Below are 21,170 nucleotides of genomic sequence, written 5' to 3' on the forward strand. Positions count from 1 at the left end.
CACACCCACTGTGCTCTGCCCTGTGCACACCCACTCTGCTCTCCCATCCCTTGCACACCCACTGTGCTCTGCCCTGTGCACACCCACTCTGCTCTCCCATCCCTTACACACCCACTCTGCTCTGCCCTGTGCACACCCACTCTGCTCCCCCATCCCTTACACACCCACTGTGCTCTGCCCTGTGCACACCCACTCTGCTCTCCCATCCCTTGCACACCCACTGTGCTCTGCCCTGTGCACACCCACTCTGCTCTCCCATCCCTTACACACCCACTCTGCTCTGCCCTGTGCACACCCACTCTGCTCCCCCATCCCTTACACACCCACTCTGCTCTGCCCTGTGCACACCCACTCTGCTCTCCCATCCCTTGCACACCCACTGTGCTCTGCCCTGTGCACACCCACTCTGCTCTCCCATCCCTTGCACACCCACTCTGCTCTGCCCTGTGCACACCCACTCTGCTCTCCCATCCCTTGCACACCCACTGTGCTCTGCCCTGTGCACACCCACTCTGCTCTCCCATCCCTTACACACCCACTCTGCTCTGCCCTGTGCACACCCACTCTGCTCCCCCATCCCTTGCCCGCCCGCTCTGCCCCTGCTCCTGGCGCTCTGCAGGGCAGCAGCAGCTGCCGCACTCCCGCCCGCCCCGCAGCTGGGCAGACGCGGGCGGGCGGCGGGGCCGGTGCGGGCGCTCGGGCGGGGCGGGGCCGGTGCGGGCGCTGGGGCGGGGCCGGGGCCGCGGGGCGGGGCCGGCCGCGCACCAGCCGGGCGGCGGGGGAGCCGAGCCAGCATTCGCAGCAGCGGCCGCCGCAGCCTCGGCAGCATCGCGCCCTCCTGTGCCCGGCGCTCGGCCTGTGTCCCGCGGCCGGCAGCGGCAGCGGCAGCGGCATCTGCGCTCAGGTAAGGGCCCCCCCCCCCATCACCCGCCCCACAAGCGGGCTCCCGGCCCCCCACCTGCGGGCCTGCCCCCCACCCGCCCTGCCTGGCATGTGCCGCCCCCGCCCAGGGCAGGGAGCGAGCCCCTGGTCCCCGAGATTTGCCGGCGCAGGTTCGCCTGGCGGTACCTGGCGGCGCTGCCCGGCGGCCGCTGGGGTCTGTCAGTGGCCCAGCCTCGCTCTAGGGCTGCGGGGTGCTTAGTTCTCCACGGGCGGTAGATGTGGACCTGGGATTTGTAGGTATCAAGCGGCATAAAGGTTGGGGGACAGCATTAAAACAACAGTAGTCACAACAACAACAAGCCGTGTAAGCCAATGCAAAGCGTTGTTTGTGTCCAGCTGAAGCCAGTCGCCCCTGAATTTCCAGGGCCAGGAGAGAAGAAAGGAAAAGGACACCTAGAAAGTTACCCTCCCCTCAACCACTACTGTGAGTTTTAAGTGGATCAAGAAGCAAAACCTTTTAAAAAAAAAATTGCCTCCTTGGAAGGGTTTTCTTGAATGCAGCTCTGCCTCTCTGTCACCACCCCACCTTCCTCTTTTGTTTAAGGATGGAAATTTCAAGAAAGTGGGGAGGCGGGGGATAAAGGAGGGGAGCAACTGAGCTAAGATCCATCTCTCTGTAACTCGGAAACGGCGGGAGTCAGCTGTATATTTCTTCCCTGTGGTGAAGGGGAAAATAAGCTTTGTCATAAGCAAAATCCTGCTGTAAGGTTATCATGAACCATTTGGTGTGCACCTCTTTGATCGCAGTGCCCCGAGGAAAATTGAAAGCACTATCAGTTCATTTATCTTAATAGGAGCAGGCTACTTTTGTCAACTCATTTTAGGATTTTGAGCATCTTTGGAGTGCCACGGATGTAATCCCGCCCCTGCACTTAAACTCCTTTAAAAGGATCTGTAACGGTGGACAAAGAGCATTGTTCAAAGTGGGGGTGCAAGGGGAGCAAGTGGTTTTAATTTGCATTGGGAAAAAAAATCTCTGTGTTGAAATGATCAGCAGTGGAGAGGAAACGACTGCAAACAGAAAGAGGGGGCTTGCAGCCGCAATGGGGCGGTGGAGAACAAAGACTTTTCGTGTAAGAGAGAATGATGCAAAATGTGCCAAGCTTGAGCGGCTGCAGGTACAGTGTTGCATCAAATGTGATCTACCAAATAAAGACAGCTTGACTCAATTCATTGTGTATATGTTTGGTACAAATGATGACCTTCTGTTTGAATGAGGCTTCCTTTATGGAACAGGGCTTTGGAAAAAAGGGATATGTATGAGTTGTAAGAGCCCCTCCCCCTGGAATTTTCATTTTTCTTTCAAATAAAGATCTCCTTTGCGTTGCTGGTGAATTTTTATTTCATCGTGTTCCTTTCTGTGCAGCAGTAGATAGTTATATACAAGGGGTGGTTAACGTGTGCATGCCGTTTGGGCTAATTATTATATGTCAATCTCCCATAAGGGTTATTTATTTTAGCTCTCACAATCCTGTTTCACAATTTGTCGTTTTTATGGTCATGTCAATGATTTGTTTCCCCTACCCCTTTCTCTAAAAAAAAATGTCAGTGTGCAGGCATCAGCTGTGGGGGAGCTGCACTGCTCACAGTTCGGAAGATGTGACCTTTTTGTTTTCAGAAGGGATTTTTCTCTCACGATTTTTTGTGCATTTCCATTTTTCCTTTCTCTCCCTCCCCGCATGTTCTTCCTGTGAAAGAACCTGTTTCTTGCACCTGCGCTGGTTTAAACTTGTAGTTACGTCTAGACTCCAGCTCTTGGAGCCAACGCATCGAGGAGGAGACTCAGCTGCAGGACTGACTTGTTTTCAGAAGCCGCTCTCTGTTCCCTCCCTAACAGACGACACGAACGCCCTGTCTCAGCTCTTGCTGGGAAGGTAGAAAGCGCTGAGAGGGCATTCCTTACTGAAACGGGCATTGTCATTACTTCATAGGTCGCTGGGAGAGGTACCTCACAAATCACAAGAGCCTGGGCGTCATCCCTAAACAGTAACAGCACACTCACATAGGGCATATTTGAGCTATTTTAGAGGCAGCCAGCAGAGCTTGCGCTTGTTGTACCATTTCTGTCATTAGTATCTGTTTTCAGGGGGCTTGGTATTAAAAGTGAATGCACTAAAACAAAACTTGGCATGAGCTGTTGAGTCCCAGGAGCAACTTAATTCTTCGCCTGTAATTATGATTTATTTTACTAATCTGTAAAGTGAGCTCAGTGCCGAACAAGACTCAAAATGAATCCAGTACACACTTTGCATGCTGTAAGTAGTCCCATTGTGAGTCCTCCCATGGAAGCCAGTGTATAAAGGTAAGCACAAGAGTAAGCCCTGGTCTACGGTACAGAGTTAGGTCACTGCTAGGCAGCTTATGTTGACCTAACTCTTTAAGAGCCTACATTAAAATGATGCTCCTGCCAATGTAACTCGCCCGCTATGCCAACTTAATAACTCCACCTCCACGAGAGGCATAGGTCGACGTAGTTAGGCTGACGCAGTGTCAGTGTAGACACCACATTGCTTACATCGACACTTGCTGGCTTTCAGAAGCTGTCCCACAATCCCCCACGCTGACAGTTCAATCACTGCAAGCGCTTCTGGTGAGGATGTGTGCCGCCAACATAAGGAGCATGGTGTGGACATGCAAAAGTGATTTGATTACTGCGGTGGCTGTACGTCGGTATAACGTAGATCAAAATAATTTTGCAGTACCCTACATCTTTGTGTGAGTGGGCCCTAGAAAGGTTCCTGGTGCAAGCAGTGGGATGGTGTTAGCTTAAGAACTGGGTCCAGTATCATCTTTTCTCTTTTTTTTTGTTTTTTTTTTTACTCACGGGAATGAGATAAGCAGGATTTGGACGATGCAATTCTGCAAGCCATTGAGTCCATGTTATGGATTACTGCCTCTGTGTGGATCGGATCAAAACAAAATAGCTGTGGTAATGACTTAAAACACAGTTAGTGCAGGTATAAAGTCATTGCTTTTCCAAAAAGAATGCGAGTGTACTTCTTTACTGCTAAATGTGCAGCACAGTACGTTGTGCTTGTAAGGTGGTTTGTTATTGTCATGTAAACTCCCATTGACACCCTAGATTTTAAAGGCTCTGAAGTAGTCATTATGGGATGTTATGTCAGTACCCACGCAGCAGTGCTCCTTAAACACACACTAACATCACAGAAGTAGTCATCATGTAGAGGCCCCAAAGGTAACATGCATGGACATGAATGATTATAATGACTCCCAAATAAGCTGCTACAGTTTATGAATTAAGAATTCTCTTATCCACAAGAAGTTTTCAGAACTATGCTTTTCAGTTCAGTTGGTGTCACATTGTGTTAACGTCCCCAAAACTCATCGCACCTGGATTTACTATAAAAAAAAAAAAATCCATCAGGCACACTTAAACTGGAGCCATTGGGCCTAATTTCCCACTCACGGTGGTGTGAAATCTGAAGTAACTCTGTGGAAGTAAATGGAGTTACACTGGCATAAAAACTGATGTGGGTGAGTCAAGAATCAGGCCATTGTAACTCCAACGTCAGAATCAAACCGATGGTATTGAAACTGCCTGGGTGTGGTTGTGATGTGTATTCCATTCTGTCTCACTGGTAATATTTCAAGTACGATGGCAGGGAGAGGTTTTTCTTAAAGAAAAACAGGAATACAGCACACGAGGATGTGAGCTGCATTGATTTTTATAACCATTAAAAGCTACTGACAAAATCATGTGCACAAATGCAGTATCTGTGTAGTCTGGAATCTGGTCTACCATATATGTATGAAGAGATTAATAGGAACAAATTAGATTAAGAAGGGGGGGGGAAGCCTGGACATTGATACATGGTGTGTATATATTTTGGGCCTGATGCAAAGGCCTTTTGAAGTCAATGGCAGCCTTTACATCGACTTCAATAGGTGTTGATCAGGCTCAAAAAGAATTCACCTGGGATAAAGAGCCTTTACAATTCCATTGGGGGAGTCATTCCTCTCCATTCCTTTTAACCAGGCAGGCCCTGATTCTGCAATGAGCTGCAATTGGATGGATGCCTGCACCTTCACAGAGCCCTATTGGCTTCATTTGGACTTCACCTAGGTTCATAGAACCATAGATTCCAAGGCCAAGTAATCGTCTAGTCTGATCTCTTGCATAACACAGGCCAGTGAACTTCCCCAAAATAGTTCCTAGAGCAGGTCTTTTAGAAAAACATCCAGCCTTGATTTAAAAATTGTCAGTGTTGGAGAATCTGCCATGATCCTTGGTAAATTGTTTCAGTGGTTAATTACCCTCAATGTCAAAAATGTATGGTTTATTTGTACTATGAATTTGTCTAGCTTCAACGTTTAGCAATTGGATTTTGTTGTACCTTTCTCTGCTAGACTGAAGAGCCCATGGTTCAATATTTGTTCCCCGTGTAGATAAACTAATCAAGTCATCACTTAACCTTCTTTTTATTAAGATAAATAGATTGAGCTCTTTAAGTCTGTGCTACAAAGCAAGTTTTCTAATCCTTTAATCATTCTCATGGCTCTTTGCTGAACCCTCTCCAATTTATCAACATCTTTCTTGAATTGTGGGCAACAGAACTGGACACATTATTTCAGCAGTGGTCATACCAGTGCCAAATTTAGAGGTAAAATAACCACTCTACTCCTACTCAAGATTCCACTCTGTTTGCATCCCAGTATCGCATTAGTTCCTGGATCCTGCCCACGGGGAGTTCATTGCAGGATAAGGGTCATAGTTAGGAAGCAGTCAGGGAACATTATATTTAAATGCAAGTGAAGGAGGAACAGTCAGAAGTCCTGAGAAATGAAAAATTAATCCTTGGGGTCAAATCCTGAGAACACTTAAGCACGTGAGTAACTTTACTTTATGTTCCTTTAAAGTCGATGCTGTAATTCACCAGAGTAAAGTTTTACGTTGCTTATTTGTGTGTGGGATTGGATTTATGGTCATCAGGGCCACAATTCAGCCAAGCTATTAAGAGTGTGTGTGTGTGTGTGTGTAGTCCATCCCAGTTCAGCCAGGCACTTGAACACCTGCTTAAGTCCCATTAAAACCAGCAGGATTTAAGCAGATGCTTAAAATTAAGCATGTGCTTTAGTGCTTTGCTGAATAGGGATGGGTTGCTAAATAAGGGTGTAGCTTGCTATAGGCTCGTTTCTGGAAGATGCTAGACACACTTCCGAGGGACTAGATACTTTTGTGAGGCCCTGAGCACACTCAACTCCCATTGATGTCAGCAGGAGCTGAGGACATTCATTGCCTTGCAGGAGTGAGCCCTGTAAGCTAGGGGCTCTGGGCTGGTTGGGATCAGCTGTTTTTCCTTAATTCTTTGCCTCATGCAGAGGATACAGGGATGCTTATAAGACCTGTAGTGCATGCAGATGCTAAGGAAAACAGCATGGGTCTGATTTCCATAGGGTGGAGCAGATTTAGAATGGCTGTGATGTGAATAAGGGGTGGTTTCCAAAGCCATCTGCCTCAGCAGAGTAAAAAGCTTCTTTGGGAGGGAGGGTAGACTTAATCACAGGCTATAGCGCTAAACTGTGGGACAGTGTTTTAAAATGAGATTCGATGTGACATTTGTAATTGCTTTTTAGATATGGGAAGAAAGAACTAACATCTCCACGGTGTTAATTTAGATTGCTGTTGCCACATGGGTTGATTGTGCTAGCTGTTAAGAAGATTTGAAGTCTTTATTGACCCATTTTTCCTAAATGCTAATTGTTTGCTGCTTTGTTAAGAACAGCCGAGTTAATACTGTTGTTCCTCACAGTTTTTACACTCGTTTAATATTTTCCTGGAGAGATCCTACAAACGAAACCAATCCCTCTTCCTTTGTTTGATCAGGGAATAACCCCTCCTTCCAAATGATAACGGGCCAGTGTTTGCATTGAATATATTCCTCTGTTGTTCACATGCTTAGTTGCAAGAAAATACTGCAAAAAGCTGAGGTTTGGGCGACCTCAGTTAAGCACGAATAATTGTAAGATTGATTAGACCTCTTTGTTTCCATTTAGTGTCTCTCTGAGACAGATTGGTGCTGTTACAGCTGCACTAGTGCTCGTTACAAAACGTAGCCTTTCTTTTCTTGTTAATTATATTTTTTGATCGTAGCTGTAATGTGCCTTGGCGGCGATAAACAGTTTTTTAAGCAAAAGCTTTCAAATGTCCAAAAATAGGAATGGAAAACGAGTGTATTAAAGGCCAGATCCTTCACTGGCGTAAATCACTGTGGCCACATTGACTTCAATGGAGCTGCATGGATTTATACCAGCTGGGAAGCTAGCCAATACCCTTTTCAAATTTCTTTAAAATACGGAGTGCTTTCCACTTCACTGATATGTTCAGTTTATGTGTGATGAACTTGTGGGTCGAGCTCAGCATTTGAGCTAAATCCCATTCCCCTTATTCAGGCAGACATTGTATTTTCAGTGGTCAGTGAGGCTACTCAGACTTCTAAAGCAAGAAGATTTGGCTTTAGGCTCTGTACTTAGGACTCCATCCTGCAAAGTTCTAAGCACTCCTGAGTAGGGCTGAGCACCCTCACCTTGCGTTGAAGCCAGTGGGAGTTGAGGGTGCGTAGTATCTCAGGGGAGTGTCCAGCCGCTTGCAAGATAGAACCCGTAAGAAGGCCTAGGGAGCATCTCATAGGATCAGCACCAGTGGCAGTAATGCAATTAGATCCTAATAGCTTTCAGCGAGGTAAGTCTATGGAAACATCCTCTTCTGCTCAGGAGATCCGTTGTTCTCCAGACAAAAGGGAGCCCACCTGGTTATGTAAAGATTATAAATATCTTTTTAATATTCCACCCCTTTAAGTTCAATATTCATGTGGACAATCAGTATATTTTTAAAGTTTCCAGTATCAGTTTGAGATATTGGAAGCTATTTTGTTCATCTGAATAAATAGCAATTTAAAAAACCACCACCATCACCACCTTTCAGTAGTCTAGTCACGTCAATTAACTTGATTGCATTTAATTATAATGATTGATTAAATGAACCCTGCCATTGCACTTCATTTTCTCCAGAGAAATGTACCTTCTTCATGAAAACAGTTGTCTTTGTGATGGGGAACTGCACCATTACATCGCAAATTTCTGAATATTTCTGACTAAAGGGATGCAGGAAATATGTGGGAAGAAAAGAGACTTAAGCTGGGAATTTCACAGAGGCTTATCGTTGACCTAACTCTGCTCCCACTGATGTCAGTGGAAGCAGAGTTAGGCCGTTGCTGAATGCTTTTGAAAATTCCAGCCTCAGGGCCCAGCTTGGTACTGAGATGCACAGCAGTGGTGCCTGTGGATCTCTTAAAAGAGATCCTCTGTGTGTTCTGAGTCCGAAAGGCAGTCTTGCTTGGAAGAAATGTAAGTCTCTATTCACAAGTTGATTGTCCCCCAACACAAATCAGTCACTGAGTGAGTTGTCCTGTGTAAGCAGGTGAGAAACAGAGCTGGGCCTTAGGAGGAACTGGGCCTGGTTCTGCTCCTTCACTCCTCCTTCTCTACAGTAGTAGGTGTATGTAATGTGTATTGTAGGCCACACAGGTTACTCCAGGCTCTGACTGGAAGTAACAGGCACTGCTCTGGTTAACGTGATGCTGCAGCATGGTGCTTGAAGACTGTGTCTGGGTAGAGATCGTGCCAAACCAAAACCCTGGATCTAAAGCCCTCGAACTTTAGGGAAGTGCAGTTGGATCTGAACTTTGAGGCTGGTCTCGTCTCTCCCCTGATCTTGGGTGAATTTCATATCTGGGTCTGCAGATTGGAGCCTCAAACTGTAGGGGACTTAGCAGAGGCCAGAGCCATTATGTGGAAGTTGCCACCTGACTCTCTTACAGCATTCTCCCAATCCCTCCCCGGGGTTGCCCGTAGTTGTAGGGTTCTGCGTAAGCAAAGGGAGATCTCTGCATGGAGGATATGATTCTCCCTCTCATTTACACCAGAGTTACTCCTGTTTTACGCTGGTGCGTGTGAGAGGTGAATCCCTTCCATGTGCATATGTGGTGGCCTGGCCCAGTGATGGGTGCACCAGGGAGTTACTCCCTTTTACAAGAAAAAGTACAGACCTGAGCCCAAAGTTTGTATCTGGTGTTTTGTTTTGGGTGTTTTGTTTGTTTATTATAGTCCTGCTTTTCTCTGGGAGGACTGATTAGATCAGTCGTTTTCAAACTTATTTGATCATGCCCCCCTTCTTTGTGTCTGTAGTAGTTATGCCCTCCCCCCCCCCACCCCCTTGGCACCCGATCAGCAGCCACCGCTCTCTGGCTGCCCAGCTCTGAAGGCAGAGTGGAGAGCGGCAGCTGCTGGCCGGGCACCCAGCTCTGAAGGCAGCGCCGCTGCCAGCTGCAGTGCAGAAGTAAGGGTGGTACGGTATTGCCACCCTTACCTCTGCGCTGCTGCTGGCAGCGGCGCTGCCTTCGGAGCCGGGAGCCCGGCCAGCAGCTGCTGCAGTCCGGCTGTCCAGCTCTGAATGTGCGCAGTAAGTGTTTTTTTTCCCCTTCTCCCAGCCCCCCCACCCACGAATACATTCTACGCCCCCAGTCTGAGAATCTCTGGATTAGATGTCCCCTAAAGAAAATTGCCCTGAGGGCAATGATGTAAAAATCCATCAGTCAAGAGGAAAATTATGCGTATAAAAACTTATTTCTGATATTTTAGGAAGATCAAAAAGTACATACTTTGTAGAAGAGCAAAGGCAAACTTGGCTGAAATCCCTAAGAGAGTAGTTAAAAAAAATCTGCGTTTAAAAGAAATGAATATTATTCATGCTGAAGAGCAAAGGCTATTGGAGTAAATGAGGAGCTTTCGTTGCATGGTGTTCTGTAGACCTAAGCTTTCTGGGCAATAGAAGAAGATGTTGTTTTTTTTTCTGCATAAGGCTTAGCAAAATATTGAGTGTTTACTTTTCAGAGTACCCAGTGCTATCTGTGAAAGAGATGTGATAAAATTCTGGCTGTGAGTTTGAATAAAAGATGTTTTGGGTAACATGACAAATTTAATATCTGTAATTTTAAATTCCGCATACTTTACCAAAATTAGCAACAGTGATTTATGTATAGTATTTATAACATTTATTTAGATAAATGATTAAAATGGCATGGTATTGAATGCTATTTGCAATACTGGCAGTAATCAGAACACATGATTTCGTAGTATTTTATAAAAATGTTCCTCTTGCTAAATGAATCATTTAGAAATATATTTGTGAAATTTATTTAGAAATATTTGTGTATAATAAAAATGTATCCATCCAAAAATCATCTGTCATATGAAACAGATTTTGTAGGCTAGTGGCCTGAGCATAGAGCTGGAGACCAGAATCTCCTGAATTCTCGTCCCAGTTTTGGGCATTGATTCCTTTTTTGTGTTTGGACAAGTCACTGAATCTCTTTGCCCCAGCATTCCATCCCCCCACTTTCCATTAAAAAGTGGGGCTAATAATACTTTTTGAGGTTTAATTAATTAGTTGGTATTTGTATGTCACTTAGATCTGTCTGTATTTTTATCATAAGGGCCACTATATTGATTCAACAGGTGCTCAGACGATTCTGTGCTCTTGTTTGGAATTTTGAGCCAGATTCTCAGCAGGTATAAATGGACTTCAGTGGCGCTAACACCGTTTTACATCAGCTGAGGATCTAGCCTCTTATGTGTATCTCATCTCGTATGAGAATGGGCTAGCAAGTTGCTAAACCCTTTTACATAACCCATTTTACATCTTCCTTAGCCATGGAAAACTGATTGTCTTTCAGGTGAGTGATTACATGTATGTGTATATATACACACTAATGCTGATCCTTAGGTAGCATGCAATGGTAATGATGGTGCTTTCCACTCCTTGCTCCGGACTGATGTGTTTATTGCTAAGGATAATTTCACTGTAGAGCTTTAAAGGACTTTTTTTAAAAAAGTTGCTTTCCTTCTATGTATTTGATACACTCGCTAGGTTTTTAATATAAGGGCAGACTATTTTGGGAGTAGAAATACAACTTCTGTTACTTAGAATTGTGTCTGTGTTGTGCTGTTGGGGTTTGTTTTGGTTTTCTAGTTTGTATTTCTTAGGGCTAATCCCTATTCCCTATTTGCTAGGTAATCATCAAAATCTTGTCGCCACTGGGTTTCTGTATGTATTGGGTTCAGAGGTGTTGGGATGAGTTATACAATGGGGACTTAAATTCCTTTCTGTCTGTGTTTGATTTCATCACCCGACCTGCTGTGGGACTCTCGTGTATTAAATCAGTGGCTTCTGATGATCAGTGATTCATTTTTAAAGGGGTTGAGTATGGTGATGTTAGATGACTGGTGTTTAAATTCATAGCTGTTCTGTGATCTGGCTTGTGTTAACCATTTTGGGTAGGACATCCGCTGGTATTCACTAGTGCTTTATCATCTTGAGCTAGTCAACCACATCAATCATGAATAACAGAGGCCAGGACTCTCTGAATTTTAGGATTGCTATTTTGCTGGTTTCTTCAAGTGGTCAGGCTGGAGTGCCATCATGGAATCCGTATTTAGGTGTAGCTAAATTAGCTTATTTTTAAATGTTCTACACTAATTAAAAGGAAACCCAGATGGGTTGGTGGGTTTCTCACAAAGGAGTCAAATTGCTCATTAAATTTCGAAAGAGGATTACTGCAGGTTGGGATTATTGTATATGAACACATCCACAGCTAAGCAGCCAAAGCTAACATTACAAAGGTCCTCAATCTTCATGCTTCAGGGCATACTATGATCACCCATTGGTGTCAGGAAGAATCATTCTCTTGATGTATTATTGCACAGTTTGCATTAAGGGGCAAAAGGGTTACTTCCTTCCTCTGAATGAGGCATCCGGCATTCTGTTTTGGGGTGGGAATCCCTGTATTCCCTTTCAGGGCTTTGTGTGCGTCCTCTGAAATTATGGGTGAGTGTAGAGTGGTGGCCAACAAAAATATTAAAATAATAACTTTCCTGGCATATCTCAAAAACCACACCCTTTGGGAGCCTCATTTGAATCCTGGCCAGCTAGGATTGCCAGCTCTACCTGTATTCTGTAATTCCAGGTGTCTAGGGGGAAGAGGAAGCATGAAAGAGAAGAACATAAGACCTCATAACAGGCGCACCTGATGTATTCCATCTCTGAGCTGGAATAAGTTCTCTGGAAAGAGAAGTGGGAGACTTAAGGGCTAAGATTAAGCAGGGACTAACAGCGATGGGGATCTTGACACTAGGGTGGAGCCATCCTCTGGGAAAACCAGACTAGTGCTAGAAGATACCTGTTGGGAAAGGTCCCATGAATTGTGATGGCTGGGGATTGACAAGCTTGTGTCTCTGCTTCATCTCCATTGGGGTTTGATCATCCCCGCTTTGACAACAGTAGACCAGACTTCAGGAACAGCCTTCTGCCTGAAACTTGGTGGAGGGTTGTCCTGTTTATGCATTTTTGTTGCATGTGAAGTGGGGATTCAGCACAAAATCTGTATCGTTCCTGATGGAAGGAGTGGAATCCCTCATCTTCTGATTTAGTTAGGATTTTGCAGTACATGTGTCTTGATATTTTGAATTAAGCTAAGAATTTGTTCCTGCCAAGGTTTGGCAGTGACCTCCAAAAGTTATTACAACCCCTCAGATGTTTTACAAAAGTACAATTGTAGTGAACCACCTTGAATACTAAAGAGTTTATTACAATTCTCTGGTGACTTTCAGAAGTTCGGAGGTTTCTGTAGTTAGGTTTGCATAATAGCCTTATTCAAGGTTGCATAATTTTGTTTCTAATTCTTTCTGTATAATCTATAATATGAGTTAAGACAGAGCTTCCTCTAGCACATCTATATGCCTGTCTTTGAGGGGAGGGCGAAATTTCTTCTATGCTATAGGTTATTGGCAAATCAGCCAGAGCAACATTGCCTCTTCCAGTGTGCGATGGGGTAAATGATCTGTCAAAATCCTGGCAGAGGCAAGAGGGTTTTCTGTCATAGTTGTCCTTCTACCCCTCCTGGGATTTCAACAGCTATTCTGCACTCTGTGATGGGATATATTGAGTTATCCACCTCTTCTTTTGAGATTTATTTTAAAATAGTCCTTTCTTGTGTCTATTCCAGCAAACTCTCAGTAGCTTTTTCCATTCTCTGGCTCTAGGGGAGAGTCAGATTTCCTCCAGGGGGCAGGTGATCTCTGAATGCATCTCTAAGGCAATGGAAGAGGTCTTATGCACAGATCATCTTTTCAGATGAAAAACTGGCTGGCTCTGGGCATGGATGTTTGATCATCAATTGATATGTTTATTTTCAGAGTTCACTTAACAGTGGGAGTAGAATTTACATCTCCAGGATTCCCAGGGATTGCTGTACACTTGAGATAAAGGAACAGTTGACTGTTTTTCCCCCATTAAACTGATCCCAGTAAAAACTTCAGCTCCTTTTGGAATTAATCTACCCCTTAAATTTGCCTTTGTAAATGTGTACGTGTATAATATGTTTTTTCTCTATGGCACACTTAATTGAGGTCAGGGCATGACTTGCACTGAACCAAACTTTTTGTTCGTGTCAACCTACATGGGGCAGGGCATGTTTACTAAACAGATGAATGACTCTTTGAAGAATGTTCATGGACTGCAAAAGAAGTAATCTCGGGCAGAAACTGTATTTATTTCAAAGAGGTTTCAGCATGTGCATATAATCAAGCAAGTAGAGCCACAAACATAAAGGTCCCAAGCCTTAGGTCATTACTCAATGTTACTCAGTAGTATTTGGCCTAGATCCAACTTGGAGTCACGTTGTTTGAACTTCAAAACCCCTCCAAAGAGATTGTATGATTATAATATAGGTTGAGGCTAATTTAAGTCTTGTTACATTCAAGCCTCCATCATGTTCCCCCAATGCTTTCCAGGTTATAGTCACTCAGGCATGTCTTCGCAGTGTGCACTACGGGGGTTTGATTTCTAAAGCACATTGATGTGCTGTGCACCAGTTGGTCCATGTGGACCCAAAATTCAACATAAATATGAAGCCCATCATGAAATCACATACTTGTTCCAAAATAATTAAAAGAAACCACAGAACGATAACTACAATATTCTCCCATCGGAGCTGTCTTTGGAATTATGAGCTGCTCCCTTGCTGAGTACTCCCTGTGCTCTTTGGCCACAAGTAAGACTGTACAGCATAATAGGCAGCATGGTCTACTAGGCTAAGCACAGGTTTGGCAGCAAGGGATTCCCATCTAATATTGACCCCCTCTGTAGTTTGACTAAGCCACTTAGGTCCTGATCCAAAACCACTGAGGTCAGTAGAAAGATTGTGTCAGGCCCTTCGGGCCAGAGTCTGCCTGGTTCTTAGAGAGGTGTCTTCTCCCTGTCCAATCTGAGTCCACCTGCCATTAGGTTAGGGTGTTCAGCTTTCCCTATAGTATGCCTTTTCCATTTTAATATATATGACTATAGCCTTTCCTTTACATAACCAATTTCTGTTCCTAAGAACCGAACATGAAGAAACGACAAATAATACTACCATGCACACCTCTGGGGACTGGAAATGAGTGATGTTTATGCAAATTAAATCTGTCGCCAGTAGGAGCCCCTTCAGTTTCTCCTCTAGGGGAGCCAGCATGTTTCGGTTCCCTTTGAGCCTACTAGTCTTGCATAAGGGTGGCAGATTAGGCCCCTAATGTCGTCTGGCTCTTCATCAACCTCAGTATGTGGCAGAACGCTCATCCACAAGATGAATCTCCACTCTGGTACGCTGCTCTCCCTTGTACGCATAAAACTCTCATTAACGGTGTCAGCAGGACTTGCAGGGGAAGAGCACGTCGGGTTACGTAAGGAGAGCAGAGGAGATCCGAAGTTGTTATAATAAGGATTAAAAACTCGGTACCCCAGAGTTTTGCTTTCAGACAGCTGCTTTCTCCTCCAGGTGCACTCAAGGGCCAGGCACAGTATGGCTCTAATAATTTTGCTGCCTCTGGGCTAGGCGGTGAGCCCATTGCTGACATGGGTGAGCAGTTACACCACTGAGGAGCCCCACCATGTTCCATCATGGACATTAGGCAGAAACAGGTTATCCCATAACTGCCTACTGTGGGGTTTCTTGTAGCTTCCCATAGCTGCAGCAGTGCTGCTGTCAGAGACAGGGTGCTGGTCTAGATGAACCAAAGGTCTGATCCAGTCTGGTGATTCCTATGTTCTTCTCTAGGGATGGTCTTTACCTTCCCTTATGTTATAGGAATCCTGAACAAGTTGACAGTATCCTTTGATAGCAAATAATGGGCCAGTTCCTCAACTGGTGGAAATCAGCACAGGTCCCTTGAAGTTACTGATTTACACCAGCTAAGGATTTGGCCCATTGAAAAAAATAATGAACCTTAATATATAAATTACCCTGTTCTCTCATTTTCTGTGAGCTGTGACTGAGAAACGTGGCATAAGGCTGAAATGAATAGTCACACCTCGTCCGCCTTCCTATAAACAAAGGAGAGTAAATGGAAAGGTTTGTTTTGGTGCAATTATGGGAATGAGATCAGAGGGGGGCATGCATTACAACAAGCAGCCTTTACCGTTGCTGCAAGCCTGGACGTGCTCGGCATAGCACGGGCCTACAATAACTTGACGTTTGAAAAAGGACATTGCCTGTAACTTTAACACAGCAGTGTCCTGATGTGGAAATTGCCTTCCTTGGAATTATGGGAGGAGAAGGGGTGTGTGTGTGACAGAAGCTAAGCCAGAAAGCACCTGGCAACCAGATGGCAAGTAGCATGCTGGATTTTACCCACACCTTCATTAAGGATTACTGTGGCTTTCTCTGGATAATAGTTTTAGAGGTTTGGGGTCATAAAGAATTAGAAAATTGTAGCCAGTTGCAATTAAACCCAAGTTATTTTTAGAAGACAAAGGACTGAATGATAGGTCTGAGCTGGAATCCGAATTAGCGGTACTTGAAATGTTATGGCTCAGGGATGATTACTGAGCTAGGCTAGAACAGTGTTTTCTATGCACTGAACAACAGAGCCCATGCATTTCAGTTAGATAGACAAAGCAGCTCAGGATAGCAGCAGGTGGGCTGGGAAGAACTGAGAGTTGCTAGCAACAGCAATCATGTGGAACCAGTATTCCCACTGGGGTGACAGCATTGTGTGCATTTCTCTGACTGTTTACTTGTGATGCAGAGAAACATGCTGACATAGACCATTGCTGGGGTAGATCCATCCATTTTGTACTGTGATTTATGTATGTTTAACCCTGTCCCTTATGGCAGTGCTCTGGTTATAATTTATTTCCTCCCAGTGTATCTGTGACCCTAAAGGACGAGCTCAGAATGTTTTTAAATTATGTCATTATTAAGAATCTTTGGAGAACAGCGATCTGAAAAGGACTGTGCAGACTCTTAAGGCCAGATTATGAGTCTCCTACGTTGCTGATCGGTCACTTGCTGATGGGGTTACTCAGGGAAATAACTGCTCACCCGTGTCAGTAACAGGCTCAGAACCTAGCCCTTAGGCAGCAAAATTATTAGGGCCAGATTGTGCCTGTTCCTTGAGTGGAGACAGAGGAGAGAAATTCAGGAATCCTCCCTATCTTGCACACCATACACAGCTATAAACCCTGGATTTAGGGGTGTGCAAGTACTTCTCCATCGGTGTACCTCCCATATGGGGAGGAGGAGAGGCCGGGCTTAAAGGATGGTATAGCATGCGTGTTGGGAACAGTTTCTTTTGGTGCCTGTGTAGTCTCGTGGGTAGAGTTCTGGACTGTGAGTCAGAAGACCTGGGTTCTCGTCCTGGCTCTGCCATTGGGCTGCTAGGTAACTTCACCTCCCTGTGCCTCAGTTTCCTTAAATGTAGCAAGGGAATAATGATACAGCTTTCCTTTTTAAAACACTTTGAGATCCAGTAATGAAAAGCACTGTCTCAGAGATAGGTAGTGTTATTTATTTTTTTGTGTGTCTCTGTATTTCAGCCCTATCCCAGGACTGTGTCTAAAAGGCATAATCTACTAGCCTTTAGCTGTTCCATGGGATTAACAGATAAATAGACCATGGTAATCCTGTGGCTGTACCTGACAGCAATCACCCTTTTTACAAACAGCGTGAAAGCAGCTCGAGGAAGTTTGAAGGAGTCGTTATGTGACTATTATTCCGCTGTTATCAAAAGATAATACTGTGCATTATCGAAACAGAAGGTTTAAAGCAATAGCAGTCAAGGCCTCTATTACTTTCAACAGCTGATTGATAATGGGTGAAATTTATCCCATTGCCTGAATTGTGGCAGTATCCACCGGGACACTTTTTTAATCTGCTTCCCTAACCAGTCACACGACTCATTTGTCTTCTCTTTTTTCACTCTACACTTTGTACTTGACTATTAGTGAAGGTAAAGGGGCACTAGATCCTATAAATGGTACAAAGGGGCATGATCCCAGGCCCACTGAGGTCTGCGGGAAATCTCTTCAGTGGGGCCATTCTGCAAAGGAATAGAACTGCTTCCGCTAATGGAATACCCTCTGCTGTGTATGTTTTTTGGACTTGCTCTGTACTCCGAATATATTTTGCTCTGTACTCCGAATATATTTTGCTCTGTACTTCGAATATATTTTGCTCTGTACTCTGAATATATTTTGCTCTAAAATGTCAATAAACACAAATTAAAAACAAACCCCCCTCCTGTATTGCAGCATTTAATATGCTGAGCCCTGATTAGTTTTGACATCTGCCACTGCAGTAAATATTTTGCACTTGGTTTTGGAATAGCTGGCTGTGGAAACCTACAGCTAAAATTCACTCCTGATTTATGCCCTCCACAGCCCTATTGAAACTAAAGAATAGGGCAGAATTTGGCCCCTAAAATTTAAGGGTGTTTGCATCGCTTAATGTGTCTAGGTCATTTCACTTTGTCTTGGAAATGCTGTCTAGTGATCCAAATATAAGGTGCATATGTTTTTGATTTCACTGTCTTTGTAAAACCTTTGCATATGGATTTAATACTGCAGCTAAACTACTTGTAAATAACAAAAATCTTTATGTTGCGGAGTTATTTTAAAACAGTTTGGTGTTCAGTAACATATCCCATGGCCTGGGACAGCCCTATAAATATGGAACAGTCCTGCCTTGATAGGTGATCTGATCCATCCCTCTAATAGGTCTTTTCTCTTCCTAATTTCAGTGACTCTAGAAATGCATGTGGTGTTTCTCATTTCACTTATGGGAGAATAACAAGTTCCCATAACCTACTACCTAATGCAAACACACTCACATTAGCAGCTTGTTGCCCAGAGAACCAGAATTCCTTTTGTTCTACCTTGATAGTGTCTTCCATCAATTCAAAAACTCACAGCTGTAGTAAGCTGTCGGAAAGAGAGGCTGGGTGGGGGCAGAGAGGAGGAATGGGTAATGTCCTTCAAATTTATTATTCTGTTCTTCAACAAGGGGCCCAGCTGTCTCGGAACGAATTAAAATGTAAATTGCCAAAAAAAGGAATAATTAGGGCATTTCCTTTCAGATGGTGTCTAGTGCAGGCAGCTTTGGGGGGTATGTTTTTATCAGTCCAGGAATAGTTGAATGATGAACTAGGGTGGGGAGGAATCGAATTGCAAGTGCATGCAGAAAGAGTGCCTGGGGAAATTGTGACAAGGAGAGAACAGAACACTGATACTGTCCTTTTTTTTTCCCCCCACCCTACCGGTTCTGCCGCTACTAAATCAAAAGCTGCTGATGACTTGTGGCTCTGGATTTAAAGAGTTACTGCCCCAGTAACGCATCAGCTTAAAGCGAGCAGAAGATGTTGGGATGGACTGTGTTGTAATTGCATGTGGCTTTGCAAATCAAAATGGAGGGCTGCTGCTGATATCCTGATTCAGTAAGGGCTTCATTGAAGCTGCTCACGTGCTTAAGTTCCTTGCTGAATCAGGGCCATGAGGCCTGATCCAAAGCCTACTGACATCAGTGAGAGTCTTTCAATTGACTTTATGCCCTTAGTGAAGATAGGCATTTGCTGAGAGAAAAAGAAAAGAGAGAGGAAATGTGTTAGGAATTTCCCGCTAAGTGGGCGGCACCAACTGTACCAGTACTATGAAAGGGTAGGGCGCAGTGCTGATCGTAGTCACGTTGCTGTGGAATGGGGGTAGGGTTGTCTGTGTTTGGCACCTCCTCCAGCATGTCTGCCAGTTCATCTCTGGCCTAATATACAACCTTCCTGCTGTTCCGCTCTTGATCTTCTCTCATGGAGACATACTTGTGTCAGATTACGTGGTGGTTCTGGTATGTGGAGTGAAAATATCCAGCCAATTTATTTCCACTAATTTTTATTGGTAATTATTATTTGTATTGCTGCATCCCGTTGGTGCAGCAATCAGGGTGCTGGGCCCTATTCTGCTAGGGCTGATGTAGACATTGGTGACTTAAACAGATTTTGAAGTAATGTGAGATTTTTTTAGTCAAATAGAAAAAATACAATCTGTTTTAATCTGGCGTTTGAGTTGAGTTAGAGAACAGTTTTAAAAATAGGTTTAGACATGGTTCCAGCTAAAGTGATATCTAACTCGGTTTGACTGGCTAGGACAGACTGAGACAAACAGTGTTAGAATTACATTTAAAAACTATGTTTGTTGAGTCTCCTCCAAGTTGTCTGGCACAATGTGTTAGAAACCAGTTTACCTGGATCACACACAAATCATTCTCCACCATGGTTCCCTGACTCTGTTTAAAGGGCAATACAGATGGCCTCCGGAGGTAAAGATGTTTGGTGCTATCTTGCACCTCATTATCGAGATGGACACTGAGATGACGTCAATGTTAAGGTAGATAATGGAGCCTTAACTTTAAATTGCCAGAATTTAAACTTTAGCATGACTTTGAATTTCCGGGGTTGTTGTAGCCATACTGGTCCCAGGATATGAGAGAGACAAGGTGGGTGAAGTAATATCATTGATTGGATCAACTTCTGTGGGTGTAAGAGACATGCTCTATGGAGCTTGAAAGCTTGTTCCTATCATCCACAGAAGTTGATCCAATCAATGATATTACCTCATCCACCTTGTCTCTTTGAATTTTCAGGCTTTCAGAGATGTTAACATCTGTTTATAACTATAATCTTTAATTTAATTGACATCCATGAACAAGCAGAACTGTAATAGAATGACTGACTATTTTTTTTTTGGCCTGGGGAATTTTTGGAAAATTGTCAGTATGTCCTCAGCCCAATCATGTTCATGTTGAAGTTAACAAGAGGTTTTGCTGTTTTCTTCAATGAGCGCAAGATCAGGCATTACCAGAAACTGGTCAATCAAACAAACTGGGTGATAATTCGGTAACAGTTACGTCATTGCTGTTGGCTATATAGAAATTCAAAGAAAAATGCAGGTCAGGTGGCTGAGGGGAATTTAGCGTCTATTGACTTTTTGGTCTTGTAGATTTGAATGAACGATGGCATTTTCCAGTGCTTGTGTGCACAGAACATAGTCAGCATTGCAAAGACATTTGTTTTTTTTTTAAAAAGTCAGAGGATCTGATTTAATTTGGTCTTTTTCAATTTGATTTTTACAGAGACAACCAGCGAAAGCATGCCATTTGTCAGACAGAAAAGTACATCTTTATAAAATGTCAGCGTGATATTGGGAAAAGTCTGGCCGGGCTAATCCTATGCTTTATTCTCAGCAAGCAGCTTTCATATTTTCAAAAGACAGCTGGAGACACATAACAATTTACTTTAAATCCTCTATTGATGAATCCTGAGCTGTGACTCAGCAGTGGGGTTTTTTGGGGGGCGGGGGAAGGAGAAGGAAGGGAGGGAAGATGGGGTGAAGGGGATTGAGGATTATGGAAAAGTTCTGTAGAATTCAGTAGAGAATAATTGCCTTTCTGTAATAGTTTTAAAACAACACATAGAACATACTGGAGAATTATATCCCTGTTCTGCAATTTTATAGATTGGTTTAAAAACGCTGTAGAAAGAATACCATTCTCTATTAAATTCCATAGGATTTTAGAGTAAAGTCTGTAAAGCTCTGCTGGTTTCATCCCTATTAAATTCTACCAGACTTTTCCAGAATGGAGATGAACAGATGTCTTATTTCTCTCCCTGAAATCTCCTCTCTAAATCCCTCATCCTGCAAACACTTACGCACGTACGTAACTTTAGGCATGTATGTAGCCCCATTGAGTTGAATGAGACTACACACGTAAGTGTTTTCAGGATTAGAGCCTAATAGTGGAACTGTATTGCTGAGAACAAACAGCAGCAGCATGTAGTGAAAGAATACCATG

General features: G+C 43.9%; 1 protein-coding gene across 31 annotated transcripts in view; it reads left to right on the forward strand.

Annotated features, from left to right (window-relative positions):
* Positions 1 to 770: 770 nt before the first annotated feature.
* The window catches only part of MAP2 (microtubule associated protein 2), a 340,979-nt gene continuing 320,579 nt past the window's right edge, over positions 771 to 21,170 (forward strand). For 30 of the 31 annotated variants that reach the window (XM_074968034.1, XM_074968048.1, XM_074968045.1 and 27 more), the window contains exon 1: positions 771 to 904. The gene's annotated coding sequence lies outside the window, so the exon portion shown is untranslated. The remainder of the gene's footprint in view (positions 905 to 21,170) is intronic. The other variant, XM_074968039.1, reaches the window with a different exon arrangement.

Source organism: Natator depressus, chromosome 11 (genome assembly GCF_965152275.1).
Source record: "Natator depressus isolate rNatDep1 chromosome 11, rNatDep2.hap1, whole genome shotgun sequence".
NCBI lineage: Eukaryota > Metazoa > Chordata > Testudines > Cheloniidae > Natator > Natator depressus.